Below are 24,304 nucleotides of genomic sequence, written 5' to 3'. Positions count from 1 at the left end.
CGACAAACAACTTGTCACCTTATTGACTTTCTTATCATGAAGTAGTTGAGTAACGAATATTCAATCATCTAAACATGATCGACTCGTCTACGAAGCTCGGTCATACAAGGTAACGAACATATTAGTATTTCTAGCGACTGTTTAGCCATGAAGCTCAATTGTACAATGAATGGATTGTTGAAAATATACCTACAATCGACCATCTTGTCACAAAACTTAGCCTCGTATAACAAATAAGAAATCACCCCAACGATTGTCTTGATATGAAGTGAAATGTGCAACAAACAAAATCACTTTTTCATGAAGCCACGATTGTCTCATGCAAAGATGTAAGAATTTTATAAGGTGGGGCTTATTAATCAATGGTTTGGATTATCCTAAGGGTTGGATAATATAATCGAGTATACCAGTAAGCTTCACTAAGTTATGATATATTTAGAAATTCATGTAAGAGGTGGAGTGCTACAACTGTAATACACACACAGTATTCTACAGGAACTAGGATTGTTAAATTTATATGGAGTCATAGGGAGATGAGTTTTGATAGGTTTCAAACTCCTTTGCCTTCTGCATTATAAAATAGGTTCTTTAATTCAACATCATCGACAGAAGTTACAGCCCTATCACGACTTCTCTAAAAGGTGTAAGGAGAGGAAGACCTTAGCGATCCTATCTACAACAATGATGTCTTAACCAGGTACATCATGTATTCAAATTTCAGAATCTCCATGTCCAATGCACAGCTTGGTTCTTGTTATTTTGCATTATGAAGATTTCACAAAGGAATCTTAGCCACATGATGAGGGGAATGTCATCTCCAATGACTATCTTACCTTGAAGCCATCTTAACACACAATACAACTATCATACCTGATCACTTTCTTACCGATGAAGCCTGATATTCTATCAAGTAGTAAACATGTTGTGGTTACTTATTATTAATTTTCTTCTTATTTCTTTTTACTATTCACCTATCAATTATAGTTATATTTACATTATTAAAATCATTAGCTTCAATCGCATTTTTAAAGCAATATTTTGTTATTGTTGAACAGTGTAAGCTAATTATCGCCCAATTAATTAAAAATATTTTCTTAGTAAGAAAAAAGAATTCATTAAAAAACTAAACTTTTTTTTTATCAATTGCTTAATTTTTCATAATCAATGACTAAATACACCGTTGATCTAAGCATATATAATCCCAATTAATCTATTTCTATTTAGGCACCTGAGTTCACCGTGTGTTTTGTTGGACTCAACTGGTATTTGGGTCTAGCACATCCAATTTGACTTAACCCGCATTTACATCCACCTTGTTAGTCTAGCTTTTGAATTATTTCAGGCTAGGTCTATTTAAAACTATGATTTTTAGGCTTGAGCTTAGCTATTAACACCCCTACTCACACTCAACACATACACATCATAGGAAAAATAAATAAATAAATCCAATTTAAGCCAAACACATCCTACGTGGAAGAAAGACCACCCTTGAAAATGAACAAACGGTCAACAATGAGATTCACCGTACAACTTTTGCCCACCTCGTGATTAAACAAGCTTTCTTTCATTTTAAATGATTTTCATATGGTACAAACGGGTCCTCGTTACCCGTCAACATCATAATAGAAAACCAAGTTAAAAACGGCATGTTTGGTTGTCCGCATATCTCAATGTAGAGAGGACGTGTATCCGTTATATCACGGTCGAGATAAGGACGAGTACGTAGCAGGTAACATCTTGACCAAGTTGCATACGTGGCACGCTTGAATATGGTGGATTTTAGGTAAGTGTTGATAGGTTGTACCCATTGCGTATATGGTCCTTAATCCCACCCATCCAGATGGTGGGCCCTTCAGTAAATGGGTAGTTAAAAATGCTGTCATTCATTGAGTTATCCTGACCATTTGTTGGATCGACCTTATCATGTAAGAAATAGAATCATGACTGTTCTTTTTACAACCGTCCATCTGCAGTCAATGATCGTATGGTTGGGATGATTATGTAAGCGTGATTCTTAATTTTGAGTTCTTTACCCAAACCATGAGATGGACAGTTTGGATTGATTCCCAAGTGTTCCTAAATGTAGAGTTGATCGGTGCATGGGCATGATCCACTATACTCCATCAGAGCATCATGTGCTTCTTTCAGGATTTTTTAATGCAAACGCGGCAGTCCCAAGCGCTTGAAGAAAAAGGGTGTATCAACGAATTAGTCATCTGGTCTTCCATAATTCAAGTAATTAGCAGCCTTTTAAATATTTATTTTTAATTTTTTACTTCTAACTGCAGTAGCCCTGATTTTCGGACGAAAATACCCCTGCATGTGTTCCCAGGGCCAATACAAGGTTGTAGGGCTGTCATTTCTTAGGACCGCAGACTTCACACAGTTTAAATCTTCATTGGGTCCACCATATGGTCCATCTGCGCCGTTGATAATGTCGCACGTGTATGGATGAGGAGAATATATAAATTTTGCCCCATCAAAAAGTTCATGTGCCCACATAAGCTAGCAGTCCAAACTTGAATATTCACTGTTTCATGAGGTGTGGTCCACCTTGAGTTAGATCATGCTAAGGTTTTTAGGTCATGCCCTAACATTATAACATAAATCAGATGGACAACGTAAATTGGAATCGGATCTTACGGTGGATCCAACGGATGGTGACCAAAAGCACTGAAAAGAGGCCCCACCCCATAAAATACGTTCAATGTAGTGGACCCAGGGTGGGTTTCAACGGTGGACATTTTATCAGCTGGGGATTAAACGCCTGAAACATTTATTGGCTACAAGATGTTTATGACAAATTCATCTGTCCTTCTGTTTTTCCAGCTAATTTTATGCAATGGGACAAAAAAAAAAAGAGAAGCCAATACAAGCTCCAGTGGGCCAAACAACGAAAAATGGTGTGGAATGAACGCCCACCATTGAAAATCTATCCAGGGGTCATGATGGGGCCCACTTCGAGCTTTTGATCTGCTTCTTTCTTTTTTCGGCCGGTACATGAAATGAGCTGAGAAAACAGATGAATGGAGTAGACTTCACGTAAACAACAAGGTCGGCCCCATGTACGGTCGAGCGTCAGGGTAACACCCCATGAGTCCACTGACTGAGATTGACAAGTGCAGTCAAGTAAGGGCAGATTTGTCAATACTAAAATACAAAATCTGAGTAATTGAGGTAACTAACCGCCGGTGGTTTTATGATGAAGGTGAAAACTACAGGCCAGCTTCCAGAAATAGCTTTAAAAGCAGCTTCCAGAAATAGCTTAAAAGCAGGAGATTTTTGGTCTACAGCCGAAAAGACAGTCGGCTACCGTAAAAAAATCCTTTTAAAATTAGGCCGAGGCCCACCCGGCCTTTGACAGCGGAAGCGGATTGGCTGGTGTACCACACACCAGCTGTGTAGCTGCTATAGGTACGTGTCATCCGAAGATGGGCACTGACGCTCCTCGTATTCGAGTTGTACGGACGGTTCATAGGATATCGAAGTTACATGCCTAGCAGTGATGTATTTGTTATATCTGCACCGCTCATCTATTTTAAAAGATCATGATCTTTAGAGCATTATTCAAAAAATAATCATATCCAAAGATCACTCGAACGATATCACAAATAGCAACAGAGATAATGATTTTCTTCGTTAAAAATTTTGTAGGCCCAACATAACATTTATTTTCCATCCAATTTGCTTATAAGGCCCAAAATATCAATAATGATTTTCTTCGTTAAAAATTTTATAGGCCCAGCATAACATTTATTTTCCATCCAATTTGCTTATAAGGCTTAGAAGACCTATACCGAGAGGAAAAAAAATTTCATCTTGATCCAAAACTTCCGTGGCCACAAAAAAGATTCCAATGGTACACGTTTAATCTTCCATTGCTATTTGCAGTTTGTTGCACTTGATAATTAGATCTGTCTTATTTTTAGTCTCCAGCCTTTATACTAGTTCTCCAAATGAACGAACAGTTTGGAAATAAAACATGAAATTTGCTGACATCAATACAGCAGAGCCGGTGTGGGGCATACCAGCCAATCCGCTTCCGTTGACAGCACCACCGTTAGTCGGTAATAAATCCAAAGAAAAAACGCCTCAAATGTGCCAGCGCAGCAAATATTAGCAGGATCCTGGCCGTTCAAATGTACATTTTTTTGTCAATTTTCTAACCGTCCATTTCATTCATCATGAGTGTGTGGCGTCGCGGGCGTGATTTTTGTATTGTGAAATCTACACGGTGGGCAGCGGACCATGAACGACTCAGATCCCATACATGTGCATCATGTTGCATGTTCCGTAGCGCTTTTTTTATTTTTTATTTTAACTATTCTTTTTAAATTATGGATTCGGTATCCCAAGGCCTAACTCCTAAGTCCTGGCCCATCACCAGTGACGTTGGAAATCGGAGTACGTACTGAGTTAATTACTCAGTTCGCTCTCATCGCACCGAGTAAACTCAGTTGGGCCACCTTGAATGTATGTGTTCCATTCACGCTGTCCATCCCTCTTTCCATCTAATTTAAGGGGTTAAGTCTAAAATTGAAACATATCTAAAGATCAAGTGAATCATACCACTGGAGACAATGGGGATAATAATTTCCACCGTTGAAATATTACTAGCCTTACAATATTGTTTATTTGTCATCCAACATGTTAATAAGATTATACAGCCGCAGATGAAGGGAAAACATTAAAATAAGCTTGATTCAAAACTTCTACGGCCCGAATAAATTTTCAACGGTAAATGTTCAATTCACACTTTTTCCTTTGGTGTGCTCTATTTGAGCGTTGGATGAACTTCACTTTTGAAATGAAACTCTCAAATTATTATATAAAATGGATGGACAGAGTGGACAAAATACATAAATCACGGTGAACCTCGTAGAGTTTACTGAGTAGGCTTTGCGTTATGACCCCAACACGGCTCCGTGGTGCCCTCCGTGATATATATATATATATATATATATATATATATATATATCCACGACGTCCATCTGTTTTGCAAGGTAATTTTAAGATATGATCCTAAATTAAAAAGATGTCCAAATCTCAAGTGGACCACACCATTGGAAAAAGTGAGGATAATGATATCCACCGTTGTAACTTTGGTGAGACCTACAGTGATGTTTATTTGTTATCTAACCTGTTCATAAGGGACCTGGGGAAGGTAAAACACAAGTTTTACGTGGCTCAAGAAATTTTCAACGGTAGGTATTCAATCCCACCGTTTCCGTGGTGTGATTCACTTGAGCTTGAGATATGCTTCAATTATGAGCTAACGCTCAAAATTGAATTGCCAAAACAGATGGACGGTGTGGATAAAACACACACATCACAGTGGCCCCACAGAGTCCTTACACCACGTAGCTCTGTGGTGCTAAGTTCACCAGGCAATCAGCGTTCATCGAAAACCCAACCCTATCTAACCGTTGACAGTTTGGGTCTGCTGCAGTCAGCAGTCAACATTGCCTGCACGCCCACCACACACTCAAAACACGTGCGGAATCATCCGTACACCTCGATGGACCATCAGTAGCCGCCTACCTTGGGTCAAACGTGCTGCTAATGGGCCATGTCTGTGACAAATCCGAGACGTCCAAAAGGTGGGCCCCACCATCACACAAAAATCAGGCTGATCCACACATCAGGCGAAACAATCTATAGTCAGATATATGAATGGACATACATGTGTGGCCCACCCCACGGATGAACTCATAAGACTAACTTTCTTCCTGGAGATACTCACAGTAGGCCAATCTCATTCTTGGGTTAGCCGTGTTTTTCGTGTTGGATCGTTGGATCATCAAACATTTACTCATTTTACTCGGGTGGTCCACCTAATGCTTGAATAGGCCGCATTTTCATCCCACATGATATGCATGTCAAGGTCAACGTTTTGAACAGCTCAGATTTTCAAATTAAAGAGGCGCAGTATGGCAGTTTATCATACTTCGCAATACCTAATCACTTCATGCCAATCAATTTATCATATTCCTACTATAATTCAAAACATTGCTTTAATACCATCTGTAACACCCCAAGTTTTCAGAGGCCGTATAGAGACTCGGCTCCCAAATTCTTAGGTGTCATGGGTGTTCTAATGGGCTTCAAAATGTAATTACATTTGGATGATCTCATAAACAATAGAAAGTTTAGCAAGACATGCAGCGTAAGTAAATCATAAAGTAGTATCGAGTACTATTAAATATAAAAGTATCTAAACCATAAATCTCAAGTCATCTAAATAGAAAACTAGTCTTACCCATACATGACCCAAAGCGACTAGAGTCCTAGCCCATACCCCGTGGTAGCCCGAACTCAAACTAAAGGATCCACCGAAAGTCTGGAAGCAGGGAAGCTCCTCAACCTCATCCATGCTCACCTCGCTCGGCTCGTCGAGCTCCGCCTCACCTGCATATAGTAAAGAGTCTGGTTGGTGTTTTAAAACACCGTCCCAGAGTGGGAGTAAGTAGCTAACTTAGTAGTTACTATTAGCCTTAAGTTATAACAAGCATCAATTATATGATGAATTTAATGAAAGACATACATTCACAGATCCCAAACTAGTCTTATTAATGCATGTACATGTATTATGATATGATGCATGACCTCGTAACAACACTCCCTCGAGCGACTTCGTCTAACGATCGCGCATGACCAACACTCCCTCATTGCGACCTCAACTGTCAAGTCGCCAAATCCTACCTAATGCGATGCGTGAATAATGTTAGCCAAGTATCTAGTTAATTTCATTCATCTAATATATTTGAAAAACTAATACACCCCACATATAATTGCCCTTAACTGGTTGCGAGGCCAAGACCCTTCAACGTACGAGGCCAGGATCCCGCGATCATTGATCTCATCGGGTTCTCCATCCCCGATTCAAGCACATGGGGAGTGCTAAGAAGAGGGATCGCTCGCGGTCACTATGGGGAGGCTGGTCACCCCAGCGTAGGCCGACAGCTCGGACACAGTATCCCATTCCACCATGCCCGGCTCTTGAGTCAGTAGATCGGTTTCAGATGGTTATCAATGGGTTTCAGTGGTTGAAGGGTGTTCCAGGTTCCATACAGGCATGAGCAGACATGGTTAACAAACATGGTTGGTCAGTAAGTGGACTAGACCGTGCGAGTTTAAGCGAGTACGTGACGGACGACATTGGGTACAAACGACCCATATAGTCCAACTACTGTCATCTGTTCGCATGTGCCCAAATCCGTTGGTCTAGCCTCAGGATAGTCCTACCAACAGGACCACCTTCTCTCACCTCAGTTTCCTGAGCAACCTAGGGATTTGATGGTATTCAATAGCACTTCAACAAATTAGGGTTTATTATTTAGCACAAGTGATGTCAAGTAGTCATACATTAAACATATAAATTCAAGTTTCTCTATAAATGCGACTACTAACATCATTACAAAATAAATGTGTAAGTATGTTGTGTGGGTTAGTAAGGAAGCTAAGAATTTCATGTATCTCATAGTATAAAATACACAAGGGTTAATGCATCATACATGTTATAAAGAAACATTGTACAAAAATCAAGCAAGGAATGAACAAACAATCATCAAATTCATACCCAATCATGTTGAGGAACAACAAACATTCCATAATTATTCCATGTTGATTAAGAGGATCTAAAATGTAAGGTTTTGCCTAAATTTTCTTTAGATTATCCAAATACATCACCCAATCAAACATAATCATTAGATTCATACTAAAATTGGTGCTAAGCCACCTAAGAATAATAGTCCGCACCTTTAAGAAGGAATCTCCGATTTTGAGTTCCTAGGGTTAAGTTTTTAGAGTTAATTGTTGAAAAACCTAAACAAATATACAACCTTATGAGATTTGGGATAAACAACTATTAAAACCTTAAATTATATTTGAGATTCAACACCTATCTCCAACCATTGTCGGGAAAGCTCCAACGACGACTCCTGCTACGACGAGGCGGCTAAAGAAGGGATGAGAGGGCGGAGGTGCACCAACACCCACAACCTAAGGTCTCTTTCTTCTCTTTTCTCCTCTTTTTCTTCTCTCTTTCTCTCTTTTTTTTTCTCTTACTCTAGGGCATGAAATTCGTATGGGAGAAGGGGGTGCCCAAATAAGGCCTTTATATAGTGCCAGATTTGGTGTAAATGACCCTAAGGGTTGAGTTTTTAATATACTAGCCCTATGGGAGGGTTTTTCTAGCCTCTAGAGCCCACTACGGGGTGTACATATTGATATACATCGTAGGATAGTTAGCCCTAATGATGATCTACGTATGGACATGTTCGGCCCGCCATTTAAATGCGCCGATCGACAGATATGGTTAAAAGTCTATTCAACGGTCACCGATGGTCGATCGGGGTCACGACTATATGGATATGAGAAAGGAAATATCCTTACTCCACATGTGAAGTTTGGTCGTAAACCGACGGTCCGAAATCCTCAACTTTGCATAAGAGTGGACGACTCAATTCACTTAAGTTTCAACCTCTTCTTTTAGGGTATTTGCACTTCTCATGCACTCGTCCTTTGACTTAAGTTGAGCAGTTCTAGACAGTACCCAAGTCCGTCTCCCGCGATGGACGTCAAGCCCAATAATGAGCGGTTTAGAGCTTGTTTGGAAAATTAAGGCATTTCTTGAATGAATTAGGTATTGAGATTTCTCGTTGACAATGATTAGGGTTTGTATTAACTATATTCATAGTGTGGCCTATTTATAAGTAGTGAAAGTGGAGATTTGGTCATGTTTACTCTAAACTGTAGGTTTTATGCTAAAAGAGTAATGGGGTTGATTTGGTCTATTAGTTAAGATCCGGGCCTTATCTGACTTGGCTTCAGTTAGATCTTTAATTTAGTTATGATTGTCTTGATTAGTAGTGATGGGTTGGTTAGATTTGGGCTCTACGTGATTAAATCATTGGGCTAAACTTGATGTTCAAGTGATCGGACGGATTCGTTGGCTTCCTACAGTTGATTAATTGGACTTGTGCGGTTCTTTACTGGTATCACCCATGTATAAACTAACATTGAGTGCCAATGGTCAGTAAGTGATAATATAAGTTAATTATATTAAAAAAATTTAAAGACTTTTGAAAATCCAAAACAGTGAAAATCCAGGATGTTACAATCTATCCCCTTTAAAAACAATTTCGTCCCCGAAATTGCCTAAAGGTAATAAGTAAAGATCTTATCATTTCATTTGCTTAAGTTTTGTTGGTTTCGGGTTTATATACGTTTTATGATATATAATAAATATACTAGCCTAACTCACTGTGATCTACCCCCCTTAAAAATTTTCACCTTTGATTTTTGAAAATAAATATCAAAATCATCATTATCGTGCTAAGTGTTTGATGATAAAGTTTACCTAAGGGTGATATATTCTACTCTTTATGATTGAGCTAATACGGAAAGACAGTTGTGGTAGGCTTTCATCTCATACGTCGATCATCTACCTTACCAGGGCAGAAAGATCGTTGTATCCCTTTCTAGTCCTGGTAGATCCTGGTCTTCTGCTCGGTCAAAGCAGTGAATCTGTTGGTATTCACCCAGGATTGAGAATTGGGTTAAGTCATGAATACTTTGCAAATGTATGGTTCCGTAATTCCGTAGTCCAATTATTCTTAACATTTGGAAGATATTAAAATTTTTTAAGAAGTTCAAGTTTCACATTTATAATATTTTAGTGGGTGGCGAGTCTCCCACGGTGCCTATGATCAAACGACTATCCTATAAAGGTTTCCAGGAACTTAAGGTTCCTCTCGACATTACCATTTTGATCCTATGGTGAGTGACTTATGGGCAAATCACGCTTTGGTTTTATAAATTTTAACTGGGAAGGAAGAATCGAAAGTTTTAAGGTATTCTGGAGGTTTGAAGTGATGGTGACACAAGGAATGCCGCAGAAAAGGAAAAAGGAAGAACATTATCTCCTCAAAGTGGTATGAACTTTGAATCCACAAGAGAATAAGAACCCAAAATATTTTAGTAAAGTCCACTTTAAAGACGAACTCACAAATTCTTAAGCAATGAAACGAAACCCTATTTAAGAAATCTAATTCGTCAAGTTATAAATTATTTAAAATAGTAAAATATACTAAAAATAAGAATTTAATTAGACTTCGAATCCTAAAACTCTATAATGAAAGAGATACATCTGGTCCATCAGCAACTTTTAGTTGTAGAAACTTTCGGTTTCAATACATCTTTTGTTCATAAACTATTTATCACTTTTAATTACTGAATAATTTTTTATGGTAATTCATCATTAAGTTGACCCTTTTCATATAAAATTTCAATCTATTTCAAGTTCCATAAAAATTATAAAAAAAAATTTAGTAGCATAAGTTATTCGAAACTAACGATTTTCTGTAAGATACTAAAACGTATCTGATTCTTGTAACGTTTCTTATACTTTTAGTAACTGAATTATTTTTAAAAATTTTATTATAATTTATCATTAATTTTCAAGTCATCCCACAAAATTTCATATCATTTGGAGTTCTAAATAAATTATTAAAATTCTAGGAGCAACAGTTGTTCAAAATTAATAAATTTTAGATAATTGGTAAAATATCTTAATTTTAACTATATTATAATTTATTTATTTATTTTAATAATTTTTATATAAAACTAAACTCATCAAGCTTCAATCTGACTTTTGAATCACCTAAATCGGAGTTGTATCGAAGGAGATATGAATTTTTGAAGTTGACCTAAAAATTGTAGGAAATTTCGGCGGAAGCAACGTCGACTGGGCAAGGTCCCGCCGACCCTCTGGAGGTTTGGGCGGGGTCTCACCACCTGGGTGGGGTCCCGCGGACGGGCGGGGGCGCGTGGATGGGCGAGGTCCCACAAGTTGGGCGAGGTCCCTCTGGCGCACTGTTTCCCGATGGAGGCACATTGCGACGGCCATATCTCACAAATCGGAATGAGTTATTCGACGTGTCATATATGAATTTGGGGTAGGAGAAGCTACTCTATCCAAATAATGTAGATATTTCACAATAATCTATCATTTTAATGGTAAAAAAATCTATTTTATTTACATTTTTACTATTTATAGTAAATTTTTGTTTGATTATAGTTTTTCATCCTTTGAGCTTTGTAGTTGTGTCCAATTTAAAAGTACTTAGAGAAATTAGAAGGCTAAAGTGGTGAAAAGTGAGATTTTTTGAAATAAATGGGTTAGAAGGAGGAGTTGAGACTTAAGGGTTAAGTTTTGAGAGCTTGGAAAGAAAATAGGGTGATGATTGAGGGTGAAGGGGGTATGATTGGCTATGAATGCCCATAGGGAGAAGCCCCTAAGACCTTTAAGGAGCTTGGAGGGGCAAGGAGGGGGTCTGGAAGACCTGTATCCTAGTCCGTACTATTCCATCGAATCCCGCGATCCTTCCTGTCCAATTGCGGCAACCTGCGACCGATAATCAACGTTTGCGTACGACCCTAAGTTGTATCCTGTAGAATTGAGTTGGCTTTATCCGAGACTTGTACCATTGCGACCACACCGTCGCCGCGGTTCCAACGCCGCGACTTGTGCACCGATCCGGTACCCTGGCAGGAAGATGTGAGCCCAGGTTTATTTTGAGAAAACACCGCGCGTTTGCAATCTCAAGAGAATCTCTATAACATGTCAAATCAATCCCATCAATCAATCTCATCCATCACCTCATGTCAAGTACAAGAGCACCCATGCTTTCTTTCTCTACAAGTTAAGCAACCACCAAGTCAACTAACCTCTCACCTCACATCCATCACTCACCTCACATCACCCATCACTCTCTCTCCTTACAACCCTCTCTCTCTCTCTCTGCACAAATTCTAAGCTAAGGAAGTGGTGGACGTCCAAGCCATTCTAAGAGAGAAAAGTGATTTTTGGTGGCCCACTTTTCCATCCCAAAAATCCTTCATCTAAGCCATTCACTTCTCATCTCCCTCCATCCAAGTGAAGCACAAGGAGATCGGCTTTCCAACGGACCAAGAAGATCGACGGTGGGTGCTCATTAGGCTAGATTTTTTATGTTTTGATGATGGGCCAAGTGAGGCCTACCGATTGATGGTATGGATCTCACTTTGGACCCTAGGTGTGGCTGATGGCCCACCTTGATGCTCATAATCATTCCATGATGGGGTCATTCTCCATGGACCTCATCATGATGTTTATTTTCCTGCATAAATAGGGTCACCTAGACCTTTCATTTTGGTGGAGAAAGGATCTCCACCGTTGATTTTCAATTTGGTGGGCCCACATGCAATGGGACCCACTTGATGTATGATTGGACGCTTGAAACGGACGGCCCATAGTGTCGGGGTTCCTCCATCACATGTGTTCCTCTCGCTTTCTCTCTCTCCCTCTCTTTTTCATTTATTTTGTGTGTGTGACGATATGATTGTTTGGCCTACTCGGATGGACCCCACCTTAGTGTATGTCTTATCCACACCAACCATGCATTTGGTGGCCCACCTTGTACATGTGTTAGAGTCAGACCGTATGCTGGACGTCAGAATGAAAACATAAATATTGACTTTGGTTCAAAGCCTTTGTGAAGGGCTGCCCATGTAAGCCCCACGTTGACGTATGGATTCAATCCATGCCATCCATTCGTTTCCCCACTTCATTTTATGCGTTGAGCCTAAAAATGGAGCTAATCCGCTCATCGGGCTGGCCATACCTTTCAAAACAGTGATTCTCACCGTTTAAATTCATTTTAATTTTGCTACACGCCGAAATATATTCAATATTGGACTTATTTGGCTTGTCTTGAGCCATGGAATTCAATGGCTGGGATGGATTTTGAGGATAAGGGCCTCACGTGCGAAAAACCTTGAAAAAACAGGTTTTCAAAAAAAAAAACCATGCAGCAGCTGACGCTGCTGCTGCCAAAGCCGCAGGCAGCGCCTGCTACTGCTGGCAGGCGGGCGGATGAGCAGGGACCCACGGTCCCAGCCGTGGGCCCCACCATGGTGTCTATATGTCATCCAAACCGTTCATATGGTGGGTCACTTCCAGCAGTGGGCCCCCTCCAAATTTCAACCACATCCAAGACTCAGGTGGCCCACATCAGAGAAAATAGTGGGGTTGAATTGTCTGCCATTGAAACCCATTTTTGGGTCCACAGAAGTTTTGGATCAAGATGAAATTTGTCTTTCCTTTTCATCCAGGTCCGCCTGACCTTACCAACGGGTTGGATTGCAATTAAGCATTATGGTGGGCCCCAAGTGGGACCCACAGTGATGCATGTGCTTTATTGTCACCGTCTAGGCGGACGGTGGATCCCACGGTAATGTATGTGTTTTATTCAAACTGTCCGATCATTTTGCCGGCTGCTGGATGGATAGTGGACCCCACCATGATGCATATGTTGCATCCAAACTGTCTATCCATTTTGAAAGACCATTTTATGGTATGAGTTAAAGAATGAGGCAGATCTAAGTTCAAGTGGACCCCATAATTTAAGTAGTGGTCAATGATGCCCACCGTTTAAAAGCCTCTAAGGGCTATAGTAGTTTCCCATTAAGTTGATATTTGTTTCCCACTTCATCTATCACTATGTTAATTTATGATTAGGTTGGATGGGAAACATATTTTATGGTGGGCCTTAGGAATTTTAAATGGTGGAATTCATTATCACTACTTAGCTTGTGTATGGCCCATTTGATATGCATAGGGCCCAGTTGGGGCGGCCCATTTAATATAAATGGCCATGCTATTAGGCCCATCTTGACATAATTGTGGCCCGTTGTTGAGGCCCACCTTGATATGGATATAAGGCCCATTTTGATGTATGATAAGGCCCATGGGGGCCCATTGCAATGTACATAAAGCCCATTGGCTAGGCCCATTAATGCGGCCCATTTGATATATGTAAGGCCCATGTTACGAGACCCATTGTGGCCAATGGGATATGGCCCATTGCAATGTACATAAGACCCATTGATGAGGCCAACTCGATTTATATAAGGCCCATATATGGCGGCCCATTTGATGTATCTAAAGCCTACAGGTTGAGGCCCAATGAGACGTATATAGGTCCATTGTAATGTGTGATTCCCCATGGTTTATGTAATGGTATTTATGGCGGGTCATGCCTTGGGAGCAATGTTGGTTTGACATCCACATTGCAAGTATAATGTTGGTTAAATGTCCGCATTACGACTCTCCCTAGGGCCCATTGATAGGCCGTACTTGTTGTATGTAGGCCGTCTAGGCGCATCTGCATTGTAAGGATAATTCATCACCTTATAACATGCTTAGTGTAACTCCATGATTCATGTCCATACGCATCATATGTATGCTTGATATGAGGAATGTTTGATCATAGCATAAGCCGTTGGGCTGAGACATTTACGGGACTCCTTATGAGATGGAGTGCCCCACAAGAGCGCGTGGTACGCGTGAGATTGCTGCATGACTGACGGTGTGACTTATGCATTTCGCATTGTGTGTTGTGATTCACTGCATGCCTTAGCGACATCAGGGCCGTGGCCTCCGTAGGCACATCGTGGATGGTCATATGGGATACCGGAAATGCTTGGTTCTAGCACTGTAGGCACTTAGGATGTCCTTGGGTGAAAGTCCCAGAACCTTTTTGGTATCAGGAGATGTTCCAACGTCTAGACTGAGTGGATACACGAGCGCCCAAGTGCCGAATAATAGTAGGCCGCATCTCTCACTGTGTCGTAGTCGGTTGGAAGGGGGTGTGGCCTTATCCGCTCGAGTGAGGGGGCTATAAGCTAGGTTGAGTTTGACCAGCTCGCAAATGAGTCCGCTATCGACGAGTCGGGTAGGTATTGGCAGACTACTGGTCAGGCGGATAGTGTGGTCTCTTCCACTTACTTGACTGTGCAGCTAAGGAGGAGGCAGTCAGTGTGAGGTGTATTAGACCCCGGTGATATCCAGAGAGGAACTGTACTGATATGTGTACTTGATAAGTACTGGCACGTTCGCTTTGCATCTCGCATATGACATTTGGCTATATAGGCCTCGCATCGCATGGCCTTGGTATGACCGATAGCATTCATGCCATGCATCACATAGCTTTGGTATAGCTAATAGCATTCATGGACTTACCACATATTTCCGCATTACTCTGATATTGTACACTTGGCACTCGCCTTACACACACTTTCACCACCCTCTAAGCTTTCTATAAGCTTATGCACGATAGATGCGTGCAGGTGGCGTTAGGTTGCAGCAGCGTTGAGCTTGGAGCGTGCAGCCGAGCTTATGGAGTTTCTGTTACTTTCATTATATTGTATTTCCCTTTCATACGCATTGTACTTAAAGTTTTTGATTTAGTGGATATGTGGTGATGTTGTTTTGTGACTTCGTTATACTTGTGGTTATGCTCCATTACAAAAAAAAATTCAGTCTGAAAATCCTCCTTGTAGGATTCCAGGATCGGAATCTGGCATGTGAGTGCCGGGATCCGAGAATGGGGCACTACGGAAGCTGTCGGCACCGGATTCGGCGATTGGAAATTTTGTGAGCCTGTTTTTCGAGTTTGGGGCGTGACAGGGTCCCCACGTGTGGGAGGGCCGCACCTATTCGTCGGGTCAAGATACACTAGATGTTGGGATCGCACAAGCTACTTTAGTAGCTTGAACCTATCGCATTTAGGTCGGGTCGACTCAAGTCGTCCAACCTTCCAATTAGAAGCAATTTGGATCACTTTGCGTAGTCTAAGTCTTTCTATTAATAAACCCTAACGTTTTAGTATTCGGACATCCTAAATGGCATGATCCCGAGATCCTATAGAAGTCTCTAAGTTCGGTCGCTCCCTCCTATGTCAACGAATGCGTTATGGCGAGTTCATAATCCACAGCCCAATTTAATCCAAACCGTTGCTTTGATACCATCTGTAACACCCCCGGGTTTTCAGGGGCCGTGTAGGGACTCGGCTCCCAAATTCTCAGGTGTCATGGGTGCCCTAATGGGCTTCAAATTTTAATTACATTTGGATGATCTCATAAACAATAGAGAGTTTAGTAAGACATGTAGCGTAAGTAGATCATAAAGCAGTATCGAGTGCCACTAAATATAAAAGTATTTAAACCACAAATCTCAAGTTATCTAAATAGGGAACTAGTCTCACCCATAAATGACCCAAAGCGACTAGAGCCCTGATCCATACCCCGCGGTAGCCCGAACTCAAACTAAAAGGATCCGCCGAAAGTCTGGAAGCAGGGAAGCTCCTCAACCTCATCCATGCTCACCTCGCTCAGCTCGTCGAGCTCCACCTCACCTGCATCTAGTAAAGGGTCTGGTTGGTGTTTTAAAACACCGTCTCAGAGTGAGAGTGAGTAACTAACTCAGTGGTTACTATTAGCCTTAAGTTACAACAAGCAACAATTATATGATGAATTTAATGAAAGACATGCATTCACAGATCTTAAACTAGTCTTGTTAATGCATGTACATGTATTATGATATGATGCATGACCTCACAACAACATTCTCTCGAGCGACTTCGTCTAACTATCGCGCATGACCAACACTCCCTCATTGTGACCTCAACTGCCGAGTCACCAAATCCTATCTAATGCGATGCGTGAATAATGTTAGCCGAGCATTTAGTTAATTCTGTTCATCAAGTAAATTAGGAAAACTAATACACCTTGCGTATCATTGCCCTCGACTGGTTGCGAGGCTAATACCCCTCAATGTGCGAGGCCAGGACCCCCCGATCCTTAATCCCACCAGGTTCTCCATCCCCGATTCAAGCACATGGGGAGTGCTGAGAAGAGGGATCGCTCGCGGTCATTACGGGGAGGCTCGTCACCCCAGCGTAGGCCAACAGCTCGGACACAATGTCCCATTCCACCATGCCCAGCTCTCGAGTCAGTGGATCGGTTTCAGATGGTCATCAATAGGCTTCAGTGGTTGAAGGGTGTTCCAGGTTCCATACAGGCGTGAGCAAATATGGTTAACAAACATGGTTGGTCAGTAAGTGAATTAGACCATGCAAGTTTAGGTGAGTACGTGACGGACGACATCGGGTACAAGCGACCCATATAGTCGAACTACTGTCGCCCATTCACATCCGCCCAAATCCGTTAGTCTAACCTTAGGATAGTCCTACCAACGGGACCACCTTCTCTCACCTTAGTTTCCTGAGCAACCTTGAGATTTGATGGTATTCAATAGCATTTCAACAAATTAGGGTTTATCATCTAGCACAAGTGATGTCAAGTAGTCACACATTAAACAAATAAATTCAAGTTTCTCTATAAATGCGACTACTAACATTATTACGAAATAAATGTGCAAGTGTGTTGTGTGGGTTAGTAAGGAAGCCAAGAATTTCATGTATCTCATAGTACTAAATACATAAGGGTTAATGCATCATGCATGTTATAAGGAAACATTGTACAAAAATCAAGAAAGGAATGAACAAACAATCATCAAATTCATACCCAATCATGTTGAGGAAAAACAAACATTCTATAATCATTCCATGTTGATTGAGATGATCTAAAATATAAGGTCTTGCTTATCGGCGGGCATTGTGCTAGGTAAGTTCCGGCAACGTAAAGTTGTTTTTGAAGCTCATGTGAATGAGGGGCTATTTGGAGAATATTCTGTGATCGACCACCTTCTAGCGAATGGTTGGGGTCCTATATTTGAGGGAAATTCTCACGCTAGTGAGGACTTTGTGCGAGTTTTTCATGCACACATGAAGGACCCAACCCTTGAACCTCTCCAGTTTATCATTCCTCTAGGAAGATAAGAAGCTAAGGTTGATGTAGATGTTATTACCTGCATTATGAGAGTGGAGCGCGACATTGTGCATGCCAGTGAGACTAACCTCACTGAAAGGCGGGAGAGAAACGCTGCACACACTTCCTATGCGGCCGACTCGTTGATTGGAGGCAAGAGAACAGCCTCAAAACGACGCGCATGACCTATTTTGCCAAACAAAATGGTGTCAAGTGGACAGTTGGCTCGCTTCAAGCCGATGGCCACCTGTCATGATTTTTACTTACCTAAGATATATATCCAAACCTGCGGACGTTGAAATCTCAAAATAGGGAAGCTCACCACGAGTTGACGATCTTGGTCTACAAATGAAATGAAGTAGCTGTCATTCCAAGGGAGGGGCAGTTACATAGAGAGGGGGAGACAACCCAAATGCAAAGAGATATGAACATAGAAAGACAGAGTCGAATGCCGAGATAGACGATGGAGTGGGCCCTCTTCTCTAAAGACTTCGGAGGTTCCTGATTAAAGCCGAAACCCTGCCCAACTTAAGAGGCCAATCCTATAAGAAATATCTCATTAACAAAAGCCAGCGAAGTTAAGAGTGGGATTGGAATCAAGGAAATCCAAGCACCCCTTTTGAATAAAAAGGGCATTTGATCTCAACCATCCCCTTAGTCGAGATGAAAGGTCAAGTTGAACCTTATTCTAAAAATTCAAAAATATATTTCAATAAAAGCTAACTTTGATTGTGGCCATTGAGATCGCGAATGGAGACGAGATGACAGGTTAGATCTAGTTCCAAAAAAAAAAATCAAGGCCGAAATAAAATCGACCAACGATGCCCTCCCATGAGATCAGACAGGTTATTTAAAGAATAAATGAACTAGAAAAAACCTTCAAAAAAAATAACCGCAATAACATCTCCAAAGATCGTTGTTCCATGGGTGGGGGCCTATTTTCAAAAATTCAAAAATAAAAAACTTTAAAAAATACAAAATGAACAAGGTATTCGATGCACTAAGAAGTCTTCTATATTCCTTGATAAGTGTTAGCAATAACAATAATTGTTTTTTGGATCTCCAGAGTCTTGAGTTATTTCTCGAAATCATTAGGGGGAATAAGGGAGCACAATTCTGATAACTTTGTCAAGGATACCTGACGAGCTTAACTGATTGCAGTGTAGCATACTCGGAAAGCTGCAGAAAGTGCAGGTCATCTGCTCATCTCAAACAACCAGTCTTACAGGAGGGATCATGCAACACCGTGAACTACCATTTCATATCAAAATGTGTTAGGCAGATCCTCATAAGGCCACATAAAGTGTAGATGTACTAACTATCTAAAATTCAGTCTCGTAGCCAAACCCGATGTGTATTGTCGATCATGGCATGAAGGGGTTGTGATTTGATAACCCTTAATGTCGCAAAAAGTGAAGGGACAAATCAAAATGTTTTTCCCATCCCTCATGAGATGTCAAATTGTTCTTCAACTAGACAAGGTTTTTGACAAAGACACTCTAATTGGGATAAACCAAACTGCATTTATGCCTGATTAGGAGGGTAGGGTGTCCACTCGATTTGGCATTCCATTGCATGCAACCTTTGCCAAAGAGGGGCATACGTAGACACACCATCCAAAATCGCGGATAAATACTCTGTATAATCATAATAAACTTTTGAAAATGGTATTTGATCAGCCCAAGGATTATTAATTGCAAATACAAAATAGTTACACTAAGGAGATACTTAGGACCACTCAAGCCTAACTGACAATTTGGATTGGCTAAAATCCAACGGCAGGAATTTTATTCCTGCTGACCACCTGGCAGCCATCTGAACCATTAGATGGGCCCTTTGTGGCAGTTGGGTTGGCAAATTATTCTATAAACATGAAAAAGCACTGCAGGAATTGGATCCCATCAGTATAAAAAGTTCACTTATCAGCATGTAATAGCTCTTATTATCCAAAAGACCTCAAAAAGCATGAAATTGGGCCACATTAACAGCGGCAATAGTTCGATTCCTATTGGTCGCCTCTATAAAATCAAGATCCTATTACTCATTTGCAACTAGAACAACATTACCCTTGGCTTGGCTCGAAAAATGCTTAGGTTGGCTCAAGGGAGGTTTTGTGAGGGTCGAAGAGGGTTCCCAGGGTGGGGAAGAGATTTATCCAAACGATCTTCTCTACGCCAGAAGGTTGTTAGTTTCAAAAGAGTTAATCGATCAACAGAGCAGAGTCAGGATTAGGGGCACCCGATCAGCTCTTTTCATATGAGAGTGCCCGATTTCCCTTTCTCATATCTTGACAAGTTCATTTTCAGTTGTAGGCCAAATCCAAGATTCATTTGAATCGAATGATCTTTGTATCTCTCGTTCTCTAAGTAATTCTACGGTTTATAGCTGGCCATTTATCGTAAACTTAATTGATTAGTGGTGACTTCAAATAAATAATCTATTATTCTTGAGTCAATACCACCCTCATCTACACAAACAAGCGAGGTCAATTGTTGTGGGCCAACCACTTTACCCTCATTCAAGGGCCATAAAAATCCCACATGTTTTCAGAAAAAGCTAATGCTGCTCAGACACTTAAGCCATGTTAACCATCTAACTTTTGTGGGGAATGGATGGAGGACATCCGGTCAATTTCTTTTTAAGTGTGCCAAGGGAGGTATTGTGGTTGTGTATGTGTAGGAGAGCATTTAAGTCTCGTTAATGCTTAAAACCTATTTTGAGCAAAATCTCTTTTTCATGTTGTGCAGAGTGATATACTTTCACAAACCTAGTATGATTCCTACTCATTGAATGAAATAGGTGCTAAAAAGCCCACTTCTCCTAACCAATCAATTGCTTTAAAAAAATAAATAAATAAAAAATCAACTTTTGAGGGAACCTTCTTTCTAATAAGGCTGGCCTAACCCATTGCTAGTTGAATTTATATGAACCGCTGTCCTAATGGTGTCCATGTAGACCCTTCAGGCCCATTTGGACCTCTCTCTATAAGGGTTTTCACGTATCTCTATTATTTTGATTTGCGTTTTCTTTAACCCATAAAAATTCCATAAGTGAGCCATTTAGTGCCCATTTTGACAAGTAATAATTATACATGAGTTTGGGAAAGTACATTAAAACATATAAAAGTATGAAGATAGAGCATGGTTCAAATAGATATTTGGCCCTCATATGGCTTCTCGAGGGTGTATGCAAATTCTAAAGTGGGCCTTAAATGGAGCATAGGGCTCGATTGAGAGCTCGTAAGTGAAGGTAAATGGAAAATGGAACTAGAGGTAACTGAATAGGGAGTAAATGCCTTAGTTTTGTTTGGATGAGAGTAATTGAAATTTGTTTGAAATCCAAATATCTTATCTGGAGGGGAGTAAATGGGAGGAATCATAATGCATTGAAAAGGTTTCAATATATTCTTAGAAACACATGTGATATCCCAAATCAGCTTTAATATCTTAAAATAGTGTACGTATGTAATATTTAACATAATGATTATAATAAGCCTATTGAAATACATTAATAAAAAATGAGAAATTTGGAACCTCAGGTGAGCGACAATTATAAGGATTACAGCGGTTAACCTTTATACAGTTTGAATCATACTATTAGTGTAATTTTATTGATGTAGCTGATAACTAGATTATTTTGGAGTACCATCAGCAAGTCAGGTATGCGATGGACATTTTGGGAGGAACACCTTTGTTTACTTGTGCAACTCACAAAGAGAGCTCGTAAAAGCATTTCAACTTCTCTTGTAAGGAGTATTTTATTTACTCTCATTTTATTTCAATATTTCAAGCTTGATCCACTGTCAAGTAATCACATCGGTACGGCCAGTGTTGTGGGTATCACAATGATGCATGTGTTTTATTCCTGCTATCCATCCATTTTGCCAGTTCATTTTAGGGCATTAGCCCAAAAAAATTAAGCAGATCAAAAATCTCAGGTGGACCACATCAGGCCAAACAGTGGTGATTGACCACCCACCGTTAAAAATTTATTCGGAGCCATGAGTTTTGGATATCAAGCAATACCTGTGTTTTCCCTTCATCTAGGTTTATATGACATAATTAAATGATTGAATGGCAAATAATTATTAGAGTAGGCCCTAGGAAGTCTTCAATGGTGGGTGTTCAGCCACCACTATTTTTTATGGTGTTGTCCACCTAAGATTTGGATCTGCTTCATTTTTTAGCTTGTGCCCTAAAATGAGCTATGAAATGAATGAACGGACTGGATAAAACATATACATTGTATTTGGTCCCATAGCTCTCACCCAGTTACTGTATGGGTCACTACCTAATCCGAGTCTTCTACTTTCGGGGGAGAAATAATTAAAATTGTAGACGTGTTCATACGATGCCTTTTTTTATTTTCTCCGCCTGAAAGCTTATTTTGCGAAAAGCAACCTTTTAGGGTTCGGACGTTGGTATTTTGATCAAAATACCCTTGTCTGTTAAGGTAAGCGACTGAAAAAGCAGGGGTATTTTGGTCTTTTTGGGTTCATTAGTACAACTTGAGGTCTGCTTTCGCAATTAAGGTTTCGTTTGGGCAAATGAAATTAATGAGTGGTACGTTGGGTCTATACGCCGTTAGGGAATGCGGATTGGGTACTCCACTGGGCTGTTCCAAGCTCGGCACAAGCAGTTGCTTTGAGCGGTCCACCGTGATGTATGGGTTTATCCATACCATCCATTCAATTTTTTCATATTATTTCATGTTGTATGCCCATAAATTAGATAGATTGAATGCTCATTTGGACCACACCATAGGAAGTAACGGTGATAATGACCACCACCATTGAAACCTTTTTAGGGCTCACCCTGTTGTTTTTTTTGCATCCAACCTGTTCATAAAGTCACGTAGAATTGGATGAAGGGAAACCACAAATGTCAACTGATCCAAAACTTCTACGGCTCCCAAAAAGATTTTAATGGTGAGCATTTAGTCCCCACTGTGTAGTCCACTTAAGCCTCGGATCTGCATCAATTTTGGGTGTCCAACTAAAATGATAATGAAAAAAAAAAATATGGATGGACGGTGTGGATAAACCCATACATCACGGTCGGCCCCTCAGAGCCCCAGCTTGTGCCGAGCTCCGGACAGGCGGGGTAGTATTCAATCCGCGTCCGTTTCATGGCAAGTGGGCCACCGGCTCGACGCCATACGTTGGCCACCTTAGTGGACACTTTGCTGGCCAAATCCAGGTCTGCATTGGCAACGTAGGCCACATATCCGTCTCGTGATCTGATTTTCCCAACCGTCCAATTTTTTTTAAAAAATGAGAAATTTCTAACTGTACGACCCATATATGGCCCACTAACCTTTTTAAGCCCACTTGCTTTTACCTCCCAAGAATACGCCCCAGCTGTACGGATAGCTATTCTTGGGTCGAAAATGCCCCTGCTTTTCCTTCCAGAAGCGGATTGCCTGGAAGACGAGCGCTGACGCTCCTCGAACTCCTAGTTGTACGAACGGCTCAAAAGAGATCAAAGTTACATGACCCCACAGTTATATATTTATTATATCCATAGTGTTCATCCATGTTTCGAGATCATTTCGGAGCATTATTCAAAAAAAAAAAAAAATCATATCTAAAGATCAACTGGGCCACACCACAAAAAGCCGCGACAAAATTGATTTGCACCGTTTAAAATTTTCTAGGGCACACCATAACATTTATTCACCATCCAATCTATTCATAAGGTCACAAAGACCTGGATGAAGAGGAAAAACAAATTTCATAATGATCCAAAACTTCTGTGACCCCTAAAACGGTTTCAATAGTAGACGTTCAATCCTCCACTTCCTTTTATAGTGTGGTCCACTTGATTGCTAGATCTAACTTATTTTTCGTCTCAATCCTTAATACGAGTTCGAAAAATAGATAGACGGGTTGGATATAACACATACCTCATAATGAGACCCACAAAAAGCAGCTGGGATTACAACAGGGAAAAAAGAGAAGCCAGCGAGGTCGAACATGTTAGGAGCCGTTCGACCGTATATGAGGCTACGAATTGTAACCGTAGCCGTTATAGCCGTAATGCCACCACAGACTATGCACTTTTCTTTTCTTTTTTTAAAATGGAGAACCTTATTCAACCTACATTTTTCTCTACTGCATATTTATATAAATACGTATATATGAGCATATAAAAAAAAACTCCCTTTTTTTTTCCATTTAACAAGAATATCTTCTAAACCAAAATTAGTTACTTGACATACCATATATGATTTTGGGGTAGAAGAAGCTACTTTAAGGTCTATTTGGTTTTTCAAATTACATTGTATTTGGATGTAAAGAAGTAATAATAACTTATTACATATAATTGTAATGATTGGTACTACCATAGTTGACTGTTGGCACATGTTTGTTTAATACAAAAGATACGGTGTACTAGAAATAAAATCACCAGTAGTATGTTTGGTTCACTGGTATAATAGACATGTCAAATTAATAAGGATGTTATGGTGTCCACCACCTCACCTCTAATACATCTACAAATGCTGTTTGATTTGCATTGCAATTCCAAAAACAGTAAGATTGTTAACCATTGCTTACAGTAACCATCGGTCACCGGTCAATGTATTCTCGACC

Source organism: Magnolia sinica, chromosome 15 (assembly GCF_029962835.1).
Source record: "Magnolia sinica isolate HGM2019 chromosome 15, MsV1, whole genome shotgun sequence".
NCBI classification, from domain to species: Eukaryota; Viridiplantae; Streptophyta; class Magnoliopsida; order Magnoliales; family Magnoliaceae; genus Magnolia; species Magnolia sinica.
Note: the sequence above shows the minus strand (reverse complement) of the source record.